The sequence below is a fragment of the Prosopis cineraria genome, unplaced genomic scaffold, assembly GCF_029017545.1.
Source record: "Prosopis cineraria cultivar Desert tree isolate PC_DT_omini unplaced genomic scaffold, ASM2901754v1 PC8, whole genome shotgun sequence".
Lineage (NCBI taxonomy): Eukaryota > Viridiplantae > Streptophyta > Magnoliopsida > Fabales > Fabaceae > Prosopis > Prosopis cineraria.
The window spans coordinates 27,033,985-27,056,182 of NW_026555339.1; the positions used below are offsets into that span (position 1 = coordinate 27,033,985).

The window sequence follows — 22,198 nt, forward strand, 5'->3', positions numbered from 1 at the left end:
TAGTCCTTCTTGTTTATGAAGCGCACTACTCCTCATTATGCCATTAATTAAAATCAAGGAAAATTTCAATGAGGGACTCTTAATTAAAGATAATAAAAAAGAGGACTCCTAAATTTTTGAAATTTCACTGAAGGATTTGTATGAATTTTTGTTTGAATTTGCAACAGAAATGATAAAAATTACCCTCATTTAAATGAATAATATAATCATCTTTTTGTTTCCATAATGTATGTTGTTCATTTACTTACATAATGTTGCTCGTTTCCTCAATTTACTTATTTATAGTCCTACTTCACTTAATTTCATTCCAGGGCCATAAACAAGTGAGGCAAGGAAACGAACAATATTTCATAAGTAAACGAACAACACACAATATGTAAACAAATAAGTCATCTTATCATGAAACCAACGTTTAGAATAAAATCAAGTGAAGTTAGGGCTATAAACAAGTGAAGTAAAAAAATGAACAATACTCCGTAAGTAACGAACAACATATGATATGGGACGAACAAGTCATTTTATTATCATTTAAATGAGGATAATTTTATCATTTTTATCACAAATTCAAATGAAAATCTGTATGAGTCCTTAGTGAAATTTTAAAAATTTGGGGTTTTTTTTATCATTATCTCTAGTCTAGTGTCACCACCTGAAATTTTCCCTTGAAATCATGTCCCTACCTAGCACCATTTGTCTGGCTTCAGTTTACTTGCACAGCCACGCTCGCCATTCGCCACTGTGCAGAGCAGGAAACCCTATGACTGGCAAATTTTTGAACTTTTCTGGCCCAAACTGGAACCCAGAAAAGAATCTTCATCATTGCCGTGTTGCCAGCGCAGCGCAGAAAATTTTGACCTTGCATGATTCCAATTTGTTGAATGTGAAGCTCTCTCTGTTACTCGCATTTTACCCAAATTTCATTTGGAGTCCTTTGATTCTCTCGAGCTCCTCCTTTTTTATGCTTATATTATAATGCATGTCCATTTTTTTGTTTTCTTTTAGCTATTTGTACTCGTTTGCCTCTAATCTGTAGTTTTTTCCTTAAGCATATGCTGATCTCCAGTTTCTCTCTCCTTGTATAATTGTGTGGGTTTAGGTTATCATGCTCTGCTCACTACTTACCAGAACCAAAACCAGGGATTAAAAGAATTTGTTCAAACACTACTATTTGTTAGAAGAAGAGGTAATCTGACTGTTCCTTGTTTACACTATGGTGAAGACTCCCCATGCAAATTATAGGGAGGATACATGTTCCTTTTAATAGTTTTGTGATTCATTAAACTTCTACCCTCTTGGTCAGACAAATGGAGCTCCGTATGTGAAGGCGTTTCCTGATTTCTAATGGACCAAATCTATTGGATGACCTTGATACCATTATAGTGAAGCAATTATAATTTATGATGAAATATATGAGCACGTTGATTGCTTTTCTTGGGCTCAATGTGGAAGAATTTTCAAGCACATGTTATACTTGATGGAAGTTATATATGAAGTAATTATCAGTATAACATTAATGTTTATCTTCAGGTGCCATACTATCAAAGCCTTAGAGGAACTGGGATGGATCACAGCTCAGATGAAGATACTGATATTAGTGAATCTGAAATGAATGAATATGAAGAAAAATCTTATGAAAAACTTAAAAATGGGAGACTCCTAGTGAAAAACTCAGATGAGACTTTCAATTGTCCCTACTGTAAGAAGAGAAAGCGAAATTACCTGTACAAGGATCTCCTTCAGCATGCTTCTGGGGTGGGTCAGAGCAGTTCACAAAGAGAAGTGCTAGGGAAAAGGCTAATCATTTGGCTTTAGCAAAATATTGGAAAAATGATCTTATGACAGTGGATGGTCCATCCAAACCTGCAGATGTTCAATCAACAGTGCTGATGAAGGCAATCATCTTGTCAATCAAGATGAGCAGTTTGTGTGGCCTTGGATTGGAATTGTAGTTAATATTCCCACTCGACGAACAGAAGATGGACGTTGTGTAGGGGAAGTGGGTCCAAGCTTCGGGATGAGTACAGAGCCAAGGGTTTTAACCCTGTTAGAGTCAACCCTCTGTGGAATTTTCGGGGTCACTCTGGAACTGCCCTTGTGGAATTCAATAAAAGCTGGCCTGGCTTAGATAATGCATTGGCATTTGAGAGGTATTATGAATCGGATCATCATGGAAAAAAGGATTGGTATGCTGAAACTGAGCAGAAGGCTGGCCTTTATGCATGGGTTGCTCGTGTAGATGACTACAAGCTGAGCAACATTATTGGGGAAAATTTGCGAAAAATGGGGGATGAAATTTCAAAATGTCAAAACCTGAACTGAACTTATGGAAGAAGAAGCACGAAAGCAGGACAAACTTGTGTCAAATTTAACTAACATTATTGAGATCAAGAACAAGTATTTAAAGGAGATGGAAGTTAGGTGTAGTGAGACTGCACTCCGTATGGATATTGCCATGGGAGAAACGGATAAGCTCATTCAATCTTATAATGAAGGTATTCTTCACAAGTGAATGAACCTGAAAATATTTATACACTTGGATTAGATGGTAGGTTTTGTGGTGGTGTGGTCTTTGGTTTATCATGACTCATGAGTTCATGTTTCTCGATTATTTGTTCAGTCATAGAATAAGTAGGTTCTGCTTGAATAGCCATAAATTTTTCTTACTTTTCATCATTTATCTCTGACGTTGAGCGCTTCTAATGACACTGTTTGATCCAATGACTTCTATCATTCAGAGATAAAGAAAATTCAATCAAGTGGAAGGGATCACTTTCAAAAGATCTTTAATGATCATCAAAGGCTGAAGTTACTAGTAGAATCTCAGCAACAGGAGCTTGACTTGCGGAGCCAAGAATTGGAAAAGCGAGAGGCCCACAATGATAGTGAAAGAAAAAAGTTGGCTGAAGATATGGAGAAGGTATGCCATTTATATTGGTGCAGCACCTCCTTAACATGTTGTCTAAAGGGAGTTATCAACAATGAAGCTTGGCATTTTTATTTTTATTGTCTCTTTTAAAGCCTTTAATAACAATTTTCTTTATGAAGCTTGTAGAGCCTCTATTTAACTCTTCTGGTCATTATTACCTTTTCAGAATGCAATAAAAAATAGCTCCCTTCAGCTGGCTGCTCTGGAGCAACAGAAAGCTGATGAAAAACGTTTTGAAATTGGCTGAAGATCAGAAGGTCATTTACCTGCCCTTAAGTATTATTTATAAAAACTTTCCCTTTTAGTGTTAGAATAAAAAAGTTATTGATGCCGTTCGTCTATCAATTTTATCCAGAGGCAAAAAGAACAACTACATGCTAAAATCATTCAACTTGAAAATCAATTGATAAGAAGCAGAAGTTGGAGCTGGAGATTGAACAACTAAAAGGATCACTAAGTGTAATGGAGCACATGAAAGATGATGGAGATGCAGAAGTTCTGGACAAGTGGATGGTATACTTAAGGATTTAAGAGAGAAGGAGCAGTCACTTGAAGAGTGGATACATTGAACCAAATGCTTATTATCAGAGCGCGTAAAAGCAATGACGAGCTGGTGGAAGCTCGCAAAGAATTGACTGAAGTAAGTTTTGGGTTTATCTTTTGTCCCCAACTTTGTAATTCATTTAGTTTTGTTTGAGAAACACTTACTTAATCAGATCCATTTAAATATTTCTTTCTTATGGAAAATTAAGTTTTTGCCTTCTCTAGTAAGAGATTTGGTTTCATTTGTTATATAAACTGCTTTGGATCTCCCTCTCCTTCAATGCCAATAGATGAGGAGAATTATGATGTAGGAAATCCTACTGCACTTGTCCTAAACAACAACAACAATAACACAGGCCTTATCCCATTAGGTGGGGTTGGCTACGTGAAAATTTTTAGAATTATTTAAATTTAAAAAATGGTTGGCAGTTAAATGTAAATGAACCTAATTTAAGGAATCTCTCTCCTGAAGAAAATTGCATATTAACTACACTTCTGATTGCACAAAATCACTTCTTTGTATATTTGTGTTCCTTTTCTTCTAAAACGTTTTATGTTAATTTTTTCATGGTTGATGACACAATAACATAGCAGCTGAGGTATCTTTTTGTTTCTTTAACATCTAAGTGTCACATATTACCCTGTTCCTTTTCATCCGTGCATGACAGATTGACATGTTATAATATGCATGGAGTTGAACGACTATGATTAATGGCATGTCCAGTGGTTATCTTAATACTTGACTTGTTAGCTTTACCTCGGTTTCTGTTAAATTATCACTTTAATTTCGAAGCTTTCTTAGTTATTCTTCAATCCACCGTTAACTGGCATAATTTAGTAACTATTGGTCATCTTCCTGACAGGGCCTTACAGACATAACCCGTGCCCACATTGGTGTAAAGAGAATGGGGGAACTTGATAATAGACCATTTCTTGAAGCTATGAAAAAGAAATATAATGAGGAGATGGCTGAAGAAAGAGCTTCGGAAATTTGTTCATTGTGGGAAGAGTATCTGAGGGACCCAGGATGGCACCCATTCAAAGTTATCCAAGTTGGTGATAAAAATCAGGTGTGCATTTCTTTGATTCATAGATATAATATTTCATGCATGATATTAATATTGTCAATAGCAGCATTCTTGACAGATTGCTGTGATAGCTAAGGCTTTCCATGTGCATGGCAACTCTTGGTTAACTAAATTGTATTATTTGTAATTTGAATCTTATAATTTGCATTAGTCACTAAACTAATTATATGAATATATATCTCATTTGGAACCAGTTACAAATCAACCATGAATGGGCAAATGGGCAATTAGGCTCCTTTTTTAATTCCATCAAGAAACCTTGTCAAAAGCTTTGGTTGCATGATAGTATTCTCTTGTTCCGGTGATCTATCACTTTTCATAATTTCTTTCAACTGTCAACCGACATATGTCTTTCCTCTCTCTGTTTCTTTTTTTTTTTCTTTCTTTCTTTTGTTTTTTTTTTTCAAGTTTCCTCTGGAAATATGGAATTACATTACGTTCTTTGCCTCTTTGTATTCACCGATCACCCTTGGCATGTGTGTGCTTGATATTTTTCTATCTGGCTGCCGTGCTTGAGATTTCAGCTGATGTACTAATGTGAATTGTGTATGAAGAAGAAATAGTTATTATGGTTAATAACTAATTCAGCTAGGGTTGTTAGGAGGTCTATAAATAAGGTTTCATTGGCAACATTTCTTGGTATCACTAGAGCATTTATCTTATTTAGTTATAGCTAGTTTGCATGTATCCATGTACTGTACCTTAATTTGAAGATAATGAATTCCTTGAAAGCTAGAAACAAGATCAAGAAGCATCAGTCCCAATACTTTTTTTTTTTGTGGGGGGGGGGGGGGGAGGGGAGCTGGAGGCTAGGTCACTACTTTTTGGCTCCCTGAGCCATTAGTTATATCACTCTGTTGCATGAGGATGTATCTTAAACAGGTCCTTTTGCTTTAGGATCCATGTTTATAAGAATTGATTTAGTTTTCTGCTAAATGAGCTTGGCTTTCATGAATTCTCTACATAGATTCTTGATGGCCAGAAAATTAGCAAGAAAGATGTCGGTGAATGAATTGAGATGAACAATTTTGCCCTATAGTTTCACTAGTGCACTAATTTTGGCCAATGTTCATCTCTATGTAAAGCACCTCAGAACATGCGGACAAGCATAATTTGTTTTTTATTCTGTTTCATGTATTTAATTTTTATTGCACCTTTTTTGCTATTTACTATTACTACTATTACTACTATTTTCTGCCTTTACCCCTATTCGATTGGACATGTTACATTTAAAGGTGATATCAAATAGAGTGAGAGACAACCATTTTGTGAGAAATGTGGTCAGTGAGTCTTGACACATATAAGAGGCTCTATATTTATTGGTGGTGGGCTTCTAGCTAATGGGCCAAAGTTGAGCGTCATGAAGGGTGAGAATAGGCGAATAGTGGGGATAATATGTGAGGTGATGGGTTAGAGAGGTCAGGCAATCAGTGAGTTTGTGTGAGAGCTGCGTTTCTGGTTTGATTTTTGTCATGGTCCAACTTGAGAGGGGCCAAGAAGATAACTCGGAGGATGATCTACGTCCAGTAACAGAAGCTGTTGGGCTTAGAAAGAGTCAGCGAATCAGAAGGCCCACTTGGAAGTCAAGGGCTTTGAATGATGACGCTTAAGAGGAACGTGCATGAAAGCAGAAGGCATGCTGTTTGTGAATCGGAATCTTCTTTCTAGAATTTGTCTCTCTTGTCTGGCGGATTTGCTTTGCAAGTTTGATTTATTTGTCATGCTTTTTCATTGTGGTGTAAACGTTATATGCGAGATAGATAACCATACACTGCTTCGGATTTGCATCTTTTTTTGTGCATTTGCAGTGATTTCTTGCGTGTCTTACAATCAAGTGCTTTCATTGAGAGAATGAAGGAACTGCAGAGCGAGATGAAGAAGGTTCATGAGTTTATGGAAGAGACTAATAAGAGGTTTGCCAAGATTGAGGACTTCATGGCTACTGTTACTCAATCCATTGAGGCATTTAGGTCGGAGAAGGGAATGTCAATGAACTACTATTACTCAAAGGAATATGTCCCTTCAAGGAATCTGAAGTTTCTTAAAGGAATATGTCCCTTTGAGGAATCTAAAGTTTTGTCAGTCCCCTTATTTCCCTTCTCCTGCCTAATTGCCTCAATGGATTGAGTAACAATAGCCATGAAGTTCTCAATCTTGGCGAACCTTTGATTTGTCTCTTTCGTAAACTCATGAACCTTCTTCACCTTGCCCTGCAGTTCCTTCTTCATTCTCTCAATGAAAGCACCTGATTGCAAGACACATGCAAGAAATCACTGCAAATGCACAAAAAAAAGATGCAAATAATGTTTACACCATAACGAAAAAGCATACAACAATAACAACAACAAGCTTTTATCCCACTAGGTGGGGTTGGCTATATGGATTGCAAGACGTCATTATGCTTTATCATTTACCAAGCTTTTAGAAATATTATTAATTAAGAGATCGCGTTCAACAACTTTCAAGAGTGTTTTCTTAGGCCTTCCTCTACCTCTCTTAACAGGGCTCAAAGTTATATGTTCCATTTTTCTCACTGGTGCCTCTCGTGGTCTTCTTTATATATGTCCAAACCATCTCAAATGATTTTCTATCATTTTTTCTTCAATAGATGCTACTCTCACTTTTTCGCGTATGTACTTATTTCAAATTTTATCTTTACGTATATGTCTGCATATCCATCGTAACATTCTCATCTCTGTTACTCCAACTTTATGTTCTTGCTGTCTTGTTAGATCCTAGCATTCATTGTTATATAACATAGTCGGTCTGATAGCAGTATGATAAAATTTTCTTTTAAGTTTATTAGGCACCTTACAGTCGTAAATAACTTTTTTAGCTTTTTTTTAATTAAATCACCCAACTTGAATCCTATGTGAAATATCCCCGCTAATTTCGCCTTTATTTTGAATAATGGCTCCTAAATATCTAAATTTGTTCACTTGAGGTATAATTTGATCTTCCAATTTTACTTCTAAATTACTGTCGACTGGTTTCTTACCAAATTTACAATATAAATATTCTGTCTTACTCCTACTCAGATAGACATTTCGACTCCAATGTCCTCCTCCATCATAACTCAAGTTTACAATTAATTTATTCTCTTGTCTCTGCTATAACAATTATATCATCCGCGAAGAGCATACATTTGATAATTTTCCTTTGAATATGTTCCGTCAAAACATTTAGGACCAAGTTAAATAGATAAGGACTCAAAGATGATCTCTAATGTAGTCCAATCTTTATAGGAAAGTCCTTTGATTAACCACTAGATGTTCTTATATTATTTTTACCCCCTTATACATATCTTTTATAACTTTAATATGAACAATCCATACTCTCTTCTTTTTCAAGGTTTTCCAAAGCACTTCTTTTAGTGTACGGTCATAAGTTTTTTCCAAATCAATAAGAACCTTGTGTAAATCTTTATCTTTACAATGATACTTTTCTATTAATCTCCTTAGTAGATAAATCGCCTCTGTAGTGGATCTACCTAGCATAAACCAAACTGATTCTCAGAAATATTTGTTTCCAATCTCAACCTATGCTCAATTACTTTCTCCAGCAATTTCATTGTGTGGCTCATGATTTTAATCCCTCTATAGTTAGTACAATTTTGAATATCCCCTTTATTTTTATAAATAGGAATTAATGTACTTCTTCAGTTGTCAGGCATTTTCTTGGACCGTAAAATCACATTAAATAACTTAGTTAATTATCTCACCCTTTCTTCATCTAAACATTTCTACACTTTAATAGATATGCAATCAGGTCTGTTGGCTCTACTATTTGCCATTTTCTTAAGAGCTTCCTTTACCTTTTTATCACGTATTATTTGATAGAATGACAAATTTTGTTCTCTTTTACAAGTTACTAAATCCTCCAAGTTACTAGACGAACTCTCTCTATCATTGAAAAGTTTGGAATAGTAAGTCTCCTATCTGTTATTAATTTCATCATCTGTAATTAAAATTCTTCTCTCTTAATCCTTTATACACTTTACTTGTTCTAGATCTCTTGATTTTTTTTCCCTACTCTTGGCAATTTTATAAATATTCATTCTCCTTCCTTTGTCTCAAGGTTCTTATAAAATTTTTCAAATGCTTTAGAACGAGCTTCACTCACAATTTTCTTAATTTCCTTCTTAGCCATACGGTACTTTTCCCAATTTTTCTCATTGTTACACAAATGTATGGCTTTAAAACAATTCTTCTTATGTTTGATTTTGTCTTATACACTATTATTCCACCACCAAGACTCCTTATCTCTCAGATCAAAACCTTTTGATTCTCCCAAAACTACTTTTGTAATCTCCCTTATCTTTTTAGCCATATCCTCCCATAGGATGTTGGTACTTTTTTGAGATTCTCAAATTCCTTTGTCTAAAAGATTTTGTTTGAAAATATCTTGCTTCTCATCTTTTAATTGCCACCACCTAATCCTTCGTGCTACTACTTGTTGATATTTTTGAATTTTACTCATAATACACATATCAAGGACAAGAATCCTATGTTGTGTCGTTACAGCATCCCCAAGAATCATCTTGCAATTTTTACAGAGTTTTTTATTTGTGTTCCTAACCAAAAGAAAATCAATCTGTGACCTTGAGGCTCCATTTTTGTAAGTGATGAGATGCTTGTGTCTCCTCTTGAAACAAGTGTTGGCAATTTTAAAATCATATGCCAACGAAAAATCAAGAAGAGTTTGTCTTTCATTGTTTAACTTTCCAAGACCAAAACCACCATGTACTCTCGCATATTGACCAGCCTCCCTTCTGACATGCCTATTAAAATTTCCTCCAATAAAAATCTTTTCACTCTGTGGTATGTATTGAATTAACCCCTCTTAGTCCTCCCAAAATAATTCCTTAAGACTGGCTTTTGTCTTGACTTGAGGCGTATAAGCGCTAACAATATTAATAGTCTCACGTCCAACTATCATTTTTAAGTAAATAATTCTGTCTCCAACTCTGCTAACTTCTACAACATTCTTCTTCTGCTCCTTATCAATAATGATGCCTACCCTATTGTGTGTGCTTACTTTTCCTGCATATTGAAGTTTGAAATCTTGAATATCCTTAACTTCTTTTCCATGCCATTTTGTTTCTTGCAGGCATAGGATATTGATTTTCTTTTGAATCATAACCCCTGCAACCTGTACAGATTGACAATTCAATGTCCTAACATTCCAAGTACCAAATCTAATCTTACTCTCATGGACTAACTTTTTTAGCCGCGCATGTAGAATGACGTGGTAATCCTTGCTCATTTAACACTACATCCGGGCGCCAATGCAGCGGCTCTAACTCACTTGTCATTGTACTCGAGCCATGCAGCGCGTTACTTACGGGCAACGACCTAGCATTAGCATTATAATGTTTATTATCCATGTTTATGATAGATTCAACAAAGTTTTACGTTGGTTGTTGATGGTCTAACACAATCTTCCTCTTTTACCTGGGCTTGGGACCGGCTATAAATATAACAAAAAAGCATAACAGAAATAAATCAGACTTGCAGAGCAAATCTGCCAGACAAGAGAGAGAAATTCCAGAAAGAAGATTCCAATTCACAAACAGCATGCCTTCTGCTCTCATGCACATTCCTCTTGAGTGTCATCATTCAGAGCCCTTAACTTCCAAGTGGGCCTTCTGGTTCGCTGACTCTTTCTAAGCCCAACAGCTTCTGTTACTGGACCTGGATCATCCTCCAAGTTATCTTCTTGGCCCCTCTCAAGTTGGACCGTGACAATTTTTAGATTTGTAGGACATAGGCCATACATTCTAGAAGATTTCAATTTTCAGTGTGAATTGAGCTTGGGTTCATCAGTTGGTGTTAGAATGGTAACTATCTGGGAAGAGAACAAAGTCAAGAATGTTCAGTGAGAGATTTGGTAGAATCATTGTTGGATGGAAGCTGGGGAAATGTCAATGAACTATGGATAGCACCATAGTTAAAGAGATACTCCCTCCTAGTCCCTATTACTATTGAATTTTGGGCACCCATGCAATTCATCATCCAAGGATGAAGTTCGACAGGAAGAAGGAAGTCAGGCAAAATGCCATAGCGATCATCTATGCAGAATTCTGTCCAGGACAGAGAGAGAAACAACGATAACAGCAGAAAAGGTTGTAGAAACAATTGGGTCTTGGACTGGTTTAGGGAAATCAGGCAGGTGGAGCAGAAGCCCGAGACTGCATGGGGTTAAAAAATATTACTGTTGCTTTGGAAGAGAAGTACGATACAACAATTGTAATTGTATAGAGATAAGGGACTGTAGTTTAGTAGTAAGGGGACGTGCCATTAATAGCGATAGAATAACTGTCTATAAATGGCCATTGGCATTCTATTGTGGGGAAAGTTTGTATTGCAGAGCTGTGTGCGTATGTGTGTGTGTATCATTCTCTCCTTGCTTCTCCTTCCACTTTCTTTTTCCTCCTTCCTTGTCTTGCTTCCTTTCTCTCTCTCTTCAACTTTCTTTACTGTATCAGTGGTATCAAAGCAGCTTTCCTTGGCGATGGGATGGCTGACAGGACTTGGCACAAATCCGCTCATTCAATAAATGTCTTACATGGCCAGATAACAATTGTTTGATTTAATTGAGCAGTTGCTAGGGATTTTGTCATATGATATTAAGAAAATATCAAATCTCAAATTTTTGAAGGAGACAGTGCACACGAGGAGTATTCTAATCATGATGATTGTTTTGAGTTTTTGGATGGAAATGCATCTTTATAATTTTCAAATGTTGATGAAACCTAATGGCTGTAATTGGGATACTTATTGAATGAGTAGATATAGGTCACTCACTGGATCTAAATCGATTACCTGTTATCTCACTGCTCATTTTTCCTTTCAGGAAGTTATAAACACTGCAGATGAAAAGCTAAAAAATCTGAGGAAAGAGCATGGTGATGGAGCATGTGAGGCTGTGGTAGCAGCTTTGACTGAGATAAATGAATATAATCCAAGTGGGCGGTATATAATCAGAGAATTGTGGAACTATAAAGAGGATAGGAAGGCAACCTTGAAAGAAGGAGTGGCTTTCCTAATGAAATATTGGAAAAGACTCAGAAGCGAGAAGGGTGCTGCATGATGGCTTGGTATGAAATAGATAAGTATACTGAATCTATCTTTTTAACCATGTGATCTGATTAACCTAAAAAATTAATTTTTTTTTAATCCTATAACTTTATATTAGGTTTCAGTTTGGTTTTTTAATTTTATAAAGTATTTTTTTATTCTTTAAAATCTAATACCATTAGCTTCAAATGATTATTTTTTGTATTAGTTGTTATTATTTTAAAAAAGTTAAACTTAATATCTCAACATTTGAAATTTTTTTGTTAATATTTAAAAGTTCAATATAGGAAGTTAGAGCTAAAAGATTGAAAAAACATTTTATAAAATTAAGGAATTAAAATAAAACATTGTACTACCTTTGATTCAATTTATAAGATACTTTTAAACAAAATCACATATACTAATAAAATTTATTAAATACACTTTATAATTTTATTTTTTCAAAACAAAAATGTAAACTTCCAAAAATGCTTTTGATTTAATATTCTATTTGTAAAAAAATATTGAAGAGATAGAGTATATAATGTAAATGGTAACATTGAAAAAGTATTATTAATAAAATATTGCTTTTGTCAAAGTATCTTCTATTTTATTGCACTAAGTTTTCTCCAAAAATGTCTTATATAAATTGGGATGGAGGGAATGTATAAAATTAAAAGACTAAAAGTATATTTTAACAACAGAAGAAATTCCTGTAAGCTCTATATGATTCAGAACATGGTCCCTTTAATTCTTGTCAGATTAATGTTTCAGTTACTGTGTTTGAAGTATGGATCATACTGCTTATGGGTTGATACTGGTCACAGGAATTAATATTCTCATGCCATGAGGAAGCCAAATCCCAAGTGCGCTTTGAAGCTGGGAAGCATGAATCCAAGTTTCTGAGTTCTGTAATAAATTTGTGACGGTCTTAGAGATCTGAGCAACTGAGGATAATATTTAACTGTTGAATTTAAATTGGAATTTTATGCTTCGACTATGGGACAAGGATTTTTCAATAATTTCCCCTTGGTGTAATGCTCCTCTGTACTTAATCCTTGACCATAATTATTTCTTCCAGATCCCTGATTTTGCTTAAGTGTTGAATATATGATGATATTGATCCTCTCGCAAAGCATAGGCTTTTGAATTATCCCATTTAAACAGTGAAGGTACTAAAAACTTAGACCGGTTATGAAACCGGTCAAGGTCGTATGTGGTTAAAATAGGGTTAACTAAGTCATGATTAAAATTGAAGAAAATATAACTAATGGTGCTTGTACTTTTAATGTATGTGCTATTTTTTCATTGCTATTAAGTTTTTTAAGTTTCATTTGTCTATTATATTAGTTTTTGTATTTTTAGATATAATCATAAGGACTTTATGGTATTAACAGGTATATAAACTGTTTTTATTTTTTTCTTGACTTGTTAAAAGTTATGATGAGTTGTATAAAAAAAATGAGTGGAAGATAAAAATGAGTAGGGCATTAAATCATAATATTTAAAAAAAGCATCACATCTTGTATATAAATTTAAATTTTAAAAGGGGTGACATAATAATAACATTTTAATTGTAAATTTTAAAAATATTATTCAGGGTAAATACTCTAACTAAATTTGGATCAATTTCAAAATTATTGTCACAGGGCCATAAATACCCCACACAGTCACAAATGATAAATGATTATGTTGAAGATCAGAATTCAGAATCAGAACTATGTCGAGAAGGATGAGTATTGTGTTGTAATTTTTATTTATCGAGTAAAAAAATTACAATTTAAACTTTATATATTATAATTTATATGTTATATTTGTATTTATTAATTTTATATTTGAAAAAAAAATTAAATATGAGTTTGTGAGCTTCGTCATAAGTTTTTATAATAAGAGTTAGGTTTTGTAAGGAGAGAATCACATTCAAGAATTACTTGAAAAATTTAGCGACAAAGAAAGATTAATGCAAAATGAATTGTTGTTAAAATGAGAATATAGACTTGTTTTTCAAATGAGACTTGATATTAATCCTTATCTATAAATAAATTTTTTAAGTGATCTTTGAATATGACTCTCTCTTTTATTAAATGATGCTCCATACAAAAATCAGGGCTTATGAGTCCAACCCTTATGGGCTAAGTCTTAATGAACTTTAATTTATGTAATTCTGGTCAACCTGTTTTCAAGCTCCAAATAAATTTTCTTTCTTACCATGACAATATGTATTATATTTTCCTTTAAAAAATTCAAAACAACTACCACAATCTTAATACTCCTCATAAACATTGTTTCCTCCAAAAAAAAAAAAATTGAGATTCAATACTTTTTGAGTATTATATCACAAAACTAGAGTATGCCCTGTATAATGTACAGGGACATCTCAGCCTTATTGATGTTTTTTTTTTTTTCCAAAAAATATATGTTATATATATGTTACTGTTGTTTTCACTGTAGAACAAACAGTAACAAAAGATTATATTTTACAAGAGAAAAGATATTTAACAACTGTTCAGTTAAATCCAATAATTATTATCATATTATGGGAGAGATTCATTGTGTAAGTAGACTAATGCCATTCATTATATCCATGGCGGTAGGTAGAGATCTTTGAATATTTCATTTCTTCCTTTCTCTCTCTTCTTTGTGAAACTAAAATATTCCTTTCATTTGATACAAATAAGACAAGAGGTTTGGCTCTCCTCCTTTGCCAAAGAGTTCATTGACAGATTTTTATTTTTTCACTTATATGACATCACAATGAATACAACATTACAATCTATTTGCATGTTGTTGGTACTTAGATTAACCAATAGATATTAACTGGAACGTCTCTTTTCATTGTACTTTTAGGAAACCTAATAATCTGTTGATTTGCTTGCTCACTAGGCATCACACGAACTCTTTTAATTGCATTATTTTTTGATAATCCACCTTTAAGGTGTAGAACCTTGCTTAGCTTTGATATGACTCAAGTTTATTGTTTTTTCTTGCATGCTTTTTCCATAGCCCTCTCTTAGAAAAAGGGAGAGTTGCACCTAAGGTTTGTGGAATGGAAGAATTGCATTTAAAGCCTGATATACTATAGATTGTTTCTGCAAGCCTATAGGCTCTAAATGCAAATATATTTCTTGGTGAAAATATGCATTTCACCAAATGTACAAATTTTATCAACGTATATACAACACAATATTCATAAAATACATAACAAAGTTCATACATAAATAATACAATTTCTGTTTATTATACATAAATTGTGTAGTTAAGGGTAAAAGCATCTTTTTATGAAGAAGAATATTTGCATTTGGGGCCTTTTGGTCTCTATAGAAACAATTCAAAATATATTTGGTTGTAGGTGTAATTTTTTTTTTTCCCCATTCAGGGGGCATTTAAGTGAGATTGATCTCCCTAAAAAACAGATATTTTAAATAACAAGTGACCCATAATTCAACAAGAAAGGTAATTAGTTGTTGCACCATAATGAATTGAGAAACTCACAATGAAAATGAAGTACCCATAATGAACCCTGGAGGATTAATGAGGGTTGGCTTTTGACCTTTTGGTATTTTTGATGACGAGGCCCTAGAATTTTAGATGAAGTTCTTGACGATAGTTAACTTAATGCTTCTTGGATACAAAAGGTGACCCTTTAAGATTATTCAGCAGTATTCCTTGACAAATTTGATCTTCTAGGAATAGCATTCATCATTAGTCACCAAACAAACAAATCATATGATAAATTTTTAAATAAATTAGGTGCGCCACGTTATTTGTGATATATTCAATTAGAATGTTTCAAGTCATCTAAATAAAATCTTACGTAATATTATTTTAATTAATTTTATTCTTACAATAGAATGCATATTAAATTCTTGTATTTTTTTCTTTCTACTATCATTATGTCAGAATCAATTATATTTAATATCATCTAAATGTCATGTTTTTATTAAATAGACTACAAACTATGTGGCATACTCGACCTACCTAAAAATTTCTCAAATGAACCTAAGAATTTCTCACAAGAATTAATATATAACCTATTTGGTTTGTTAGAAAGGATCTGAATAGAATATACTAATGAAATAAAGATAAAAATGAACTAATTACTCTGCCCACCATGATAAACATAAGAAAACTTAATACTACATACCACAAATGTGTAAAACTGTACCTTCCAAAAAATTCATAAATCATGACTCTTAGTCTCATAAATTAAATTATCCTGTCCCTTCTTTGTGAATATGGTTGACCTATTTGTTATCCACGTTTTTATCCATTTCATCTCATTCTTTCCGGGAATCAAATGGGTTGATAATGTTGCAAAACTTATCCTCCATGATAGAACGGAGTGGAATCACAATCCCATGGAATGGAATCCTTAGATTCTAAGGATAAAAAACATCACACAAAACTCCTATTTTCAGCATTAGAGATGACCAGGCCAAGTGGATTGCAGGTTTTGATTCAAACGTTGGTCCACCTACTATCATTGAGATTATTGACATTATTAAGGGCATTGAGTTTGGTACGATTGAGTATAAATTTAAAGGAAAATTTTCAGTTAAAGACCTAGGTAGAGACTTAATTATTGATGGATCTCAAAAAATTCTAAAATTTTAGTTTAGTCCAGGAGAGAAAAGTTTAAAAAATTTTAATGGTGAAAAGACTAAAATACCTTTAACTTGTTATGCAAAATCACTAGTTCTTAATTTTCTTATTCCATTTATTAATTTATGAATATGAATTGTAAATTACATTAATTGACATGTTAATAATTATATAAGACTTAATATTAGTTATTCAATCATAAGCAGTAACATTAGTTGTTAAATTGTTAACTTACTTGTTAATTTACTAACATCAATCGCAAATTAACTATTAATGTTATTAATTGTCTGACAAATGAATGTAATTTATAAGTGATATTAATAAATTAATAAGTGTAGTAACAAAATTAATAACTAATAATTCTGCATGATGAGTGAAGGGTATTTTAATTTTTTTACAATATAAATTCTTTTAATTTTTTTTCCTGTGGATTGAACTAAAATTTTAGAATTTTTTTGGACCTACTAATAATTAAGTCTTTACCATTGTCCTTAACTTAAATTCTCCCAATTTAAAATGTATAACAAGGATATGGTTAAATATTGTCAAAAATCTTTTTATTTTACTCAAATGCAATCTTTAATATGATTTTATTAGTTTAATAGACCTCGGTTTGATTATGGTTCAATAAATCAGTACTCTGACAGGTTCGATGCCTGATTTGATTTTGACAGTATTGATTTAAACTCATGAGGTAATATTATATTTGAAAGAAGCAGCAGCCAAGAGGCCACGGAAGAAGTTAAGCTTTCTTTTCTCACGCCAGTCAAGAAAACCTAAGGAGGGCATGAATCCAAAAAGTAAACCACTAACTAAAGTTTTGTCTGTACATGGCCTTTATTGAAGAAAAAGTATTTAAATTAGTTATAAGATTTTGCAAATCTATAGAGAAATTACTGTCTAATAAAGTTAATTCATTTAATAATGAACTATAATCGCTTTTAATTTTTAAAATGTTATTTTCTGATAATTCATCTGTCATGTAAATGAATTACAAATATCTATCATTGATTCAATTGGTTAGCTGTTGGTGATATCCCACAAAAACGCAGGCTTAAATCTAAGCTGTGATGTGTGAGAATTTTATCTATGATTAAATTTTAAGTATTTCTGTAAATATTCTTTAAATATATCTTGACTTTGATGAATCCTTACAAGTCAAACACCAATATAAAAAACAAAAACTTACCCTTTTTATTAGCTTTTATTATTTTATTCTAGATACTTTGATTTAGATTAATACGGTCAACAGTTTACAAGCAGTCAAGCACTTTTGCTGGGGCATATTTATCTGAGCCTCTTTATAAATTATTTTTATCAATATCAATGTTAAAAAACAGAAAAAGGAATTAGAGTGTATAAAATTTTAAATATGTCCTTATATGACAAATATAAAAAGTGATGCCATTATATTTTTTTCTTTGTCATGAAAGGTAATTTTAAAAATATTATTTAAATATTATCTAAAAAGTCACACCGTGACTAATAAATGAGATTAAATAAATTTTTAAAAATGTGTCTTGTAAATGAGATCAGACATACTCATTCCTTCTCAAATTATATGACACTTTTAAAAAAATTTTTCATTTTAAAATATAAAAAATTTTGGATAAATTAAGGTTTCATTGAATATACCAACCTCAATATTAACCTTTCTCTTTCTATAATTAATTTTCATTCTTTTTTTTAATATATTAAGTGATGATTATTTTTAAAAGTTTATATTTTATTTTAAAAAGATAAAATTATTAAATTTATTTATTAAAATTTATTGATATATAATATTTTATTTAAATATATTTTATAATTTGAGATGGAAAGAATAATATCAAGCTTATAAATTGTATGCATTGGAAACAAAAATAAATGAGCGAAGGATCCTTCGGCCAGCCATTATTTTCCACGAAACAGAATCTTGAAGCCTTTTTGGGCCAAAGTAAGAACAACATTTTTTTTAAAAAAAGAATGGTTTAAAAACGTGGGGCCTATGAAAGATTCCATTGCGACTCCCAATATGAGAGGTCACCGGACTCACCACTAAATTTGTAGCCTCTTTAATTTAATTCAATCGAATCTTTAGTCAATAATTTTGCATTTAATATAGGCAAATCACATCAATGATATCATCAATCCTCTTCACCATTAAGAAAAAAAAAAAATCTGACATAAATCATATTGAATAATGGCTAGCTAAATGATGAAAAAAAATAACACAAAACGAAATAATTATTTTGAAATCTCTAAAAATTTATTTGACATAATTTTTTTTTGTAAAATTATATTTTTGAACCTCGACAAAATGATAAAGAGTGTAGTTGTTAAAACGTAAATTAAAATTGTTAATAAGAAAGGTAAAGTTATTAAAATAAGAAGTGTAGTTGTTAGTTATTAATACAATAATAAGTATGCTTTATAGTTTAACAACTTCATCTTAGTGATTTGTAATTTTTGTTTAGATATTAGTAATACAGCTGACCATAACCATAGTTGTGTTATGCAATAATAATTATGCAACCTATATTATCAACTTTACCTTTATTATTAGTAATTTTAATTTAGCTTTTAACGACTATGCTTTTCATTATTTTGTAAGGAGTCATGAACATAATTTCGTAAAAAAAATCATGTCTATAGTCATCAGGGGCTTCAAAATAATTCCCCCATTCCATAGTACTCTTTTATCGTTTGGCTATTTCAATGGAGTTTATTTGTCATTCTTCCAAAACTACATTGAAGAACCCAAATTTCAAGTTTATGCAAGTTAAGAATTTAGCATTATACTCATTTTCAAGAGTCAAATTACTAACAACTTCAAAAATGGACTATTATTCAAGAAAAAGCATATAACTTTGAGTAATTTTGATGATAGTTTTTTTAAATTAGCTGTTATTCGTTTGTCAACTAATCATTTTCAAATCAATATAAAATACAAAATCTGCACCCAGTTATACTATTTACAAAGTTGTCAACGAAAGATAGTCATTCAATGGACTAACTGTAGCTTAGCAATAATTTTTAAAATATAGTTAGCATGGTTATAAAAAAAAATATAAGTAGCAAGAATTTTATTAAAAATAAAGTTTATGAAGTGCGAGTCATTAGGCCTGATGTTTTCTAAAAGGGCAAGATTTAAGTACTTATATATTTAATATACTTTTATCTAATCAAATCAAAAGAATTGAATTTAAGTATATTAATAATATTAATAACAAAATCATATTGTCAAATAACATAGATAAAGAATCCACATAGATATCCTACTTTAATTGGAAATATCAAATGATTTTGATGTTGAAAAATAATTTGGTTTTACATCTCTACTTTTTAAGCTAACCTAGCCTTCCACTTGTGAGGAGCTACTGGGCCAGGGTGAACTCACTCATTTATGCAATCTAGTTTTTCCCAATACTAACAACCATGGGGTGCCGTACCCCTAATCTAGCCTCCTCATGAACTGGTGGAGATTGGTTAGGTTCAAGTCCCTTGTAAAACCAGTGGGACAGTCCTGAATCAACCATGGGATAAGGGCTACCTCCTGATTTCAATGGTCATTGTCAAGGCTAGTTCCTGATTTCAATAATCACTGCCAATACCACGTGACTTTAGATCAATCTACTTCTCTCCCTAGGTGAACTCTCACTAATGATCATGCTATGCACATTTCTTATGTAATATGCATTTCAAGTAATAATTTCATGCTTAACAATCTCACATACTCATATTAAATCACTCCATACATTCAACATATTACATAACATAAATCTCTACTTTTGTAACAACATGCCACAAGTAAATTTTTAAATCACAAGTAAGTGGCATAATCAACATTTTCTTTCCTAAAATCATTTCACATGTCAAACATTGCCAATACGCATCATACATTTAAATTATTAATCACATTTCACTAACATAATTAACATTCAACCATAAAATTTAAGTTTCCCTCAGTTACCTCAAACCTTTGAGAGATCAAAGGTTTACCCCTCATTATACCAACTTCCCAAAGCTTCAACAAGTTTGAATGGTGCCAGAAGATTCACACTACAATCATAAGCAAGAATATCATTACAATCTCACTCTAAGGGAAATATCAATATTGATTCCACCTTTCCTCTATTCTACCAATCCTATAAATCTCTACCCATTTATATCTAATGGGCTCTTTAGGTTCTATTAATGCACATTATCACTAATAACACCTCAAACCATCATTAATGTAGATAAACCTCTCCCAACTATTATATTTATGTTAATTTTCGGATATTAAATGCTCCCATGGACCAACCACTTCTAAAATCTTCAATGTGGTGTTTCAATACCTTAAACAACTCCCATTATACTCATTTTAACCAATGAAATAAGACCGATACTCCTATGGATAAAAAATCCATCTTCCAACTCAAACCCTACCATAAATTATCATAAATGAGGGAGAGAAAGGAAGAATAAGGCAACATAAACTTACCTTGGGTGTTTGGAAGCTTCAAAATCTCAACAATGGAAGCTAATGCCGTGCTCTAGTAGCGCCTAAGTTGAGCTCTTCATTTTCCTCTCCTCCTCTTCTTTTGTTTTTACACGTAAAATGTATCCGATTTATCAGTTTTTTGCTTGTGCGCCGTGGCGTACACTGCCCTTCGCCATGGTACATGACACAGAGGAGCTTAATGTATTCAAATTCATCTTTGTGTTCCATAGTAGACTGACCACACACCACGACATGTGGCACAGAGGACAATTCTTTACTTTTTCTTCTTCTTTCCTTGCCTGGGTGGCTCGCTATTGATCCGGAACCACTTTTAGGGCTGAAATCACCACAAATACACCAAGTTAAGACCTTCTAACCACACACCTCATTAACTTACTAATTACCCTCATTAGATTAATAAACCAGGATTAAATTTTTTTAGATGTTACATTCCACGCTTGAATTAGGGTGATCTACACATATTTTGGCAGCTAAGTGTAGAAATGTCTTAGAGATACTTCTATGTTTTAATTTGTGCTTGAGTGCACTTTTTCCTCATGGTTGAATTGTCTAAGAGTGTCATCTTGATTTTGCATGAGTGACATTGCATGCCTGGATCAGGATAATCTTTGCTTGAAATGGAACTTGCTTACCTTCAGTTGAAGTCTCACCTTAAAGAGCCTATAACTAAGCAAGTCAAATCAAACTTGTTTTGGAGTGTTCCAAAATTCTTTTATCACATAGAGAAGCTAGGTGCTTTTGTCATCCATTCCATACTTGATAACCATTAGTATCCATACATCATTTGTCACAATCTGTTACAAGCTAATAATATGATGTTGTGCATTGCAGTACATGTGTTATTAGCTGTGGTACGCGACATAAATGGAGGATTTTACCCTTTGTGTCATGTATCGTGGTAAAAAACATATCAGTTGTGACACATGGCTCTCTGTGTCATTGGTCACTATGAATTACATTAATTTCCATAAATGCCCCTATTTTGTATTTTTGTTTCCAAAAATGTCCTTTTGACTATCCTTTCTAAACTTGTTTCAAAACAAATTACCCATAGGCTATGATAAGTGAGACTCATAATGATCCTCATATCTTTATGGTGCCAATTCAGATGATAGAAGTCACTACTTAGTTTTGGAAGGATTGTGAAAGATGACTTTTTAATGAAGGTGAGAGAAGAGATTAAAGCAAGAAAGATTTTTGAGTTTTGGTTTAATGATGACATGTTTGTGATGTACCATGATCAAATCTGTGTATCGAATGACCTTGAGGTGAAGACATTGATCCTTAAAGAGGCTCATCAAAGTAAGTTACTATTCATCTTGGTGCCACCAAGATGTACCATGACATGAAGCGAAGGTGGTAATGGCAGGTCATGAAAAAAGAAGTTACAAAATTTATTACCAAGTGTCTAACTTGTTAGAAGGTGAAGATTGAGCACTAGAAGCTGGCAAGGTTGTTACAGAGTTTGGAAATCCCAATGTGAAAATGGGGTAGT

General features: G+C 32.7%; 1 pseudogene; it reads left to right on the forward strand.

Annotated features, from left to right (window-relative positions):
- Nucleotides 1-709: 709 nt before the first annotated feature.
- Nucleotides 710-12,695, forward strand: LOC129318399 (protein INVOLVED IN DE NOVO 2-like; annotated as a pseudogene).
- The last annotated feature ends 9,503 nt before the right edge of the window (nt 12,696-22,198 follow it).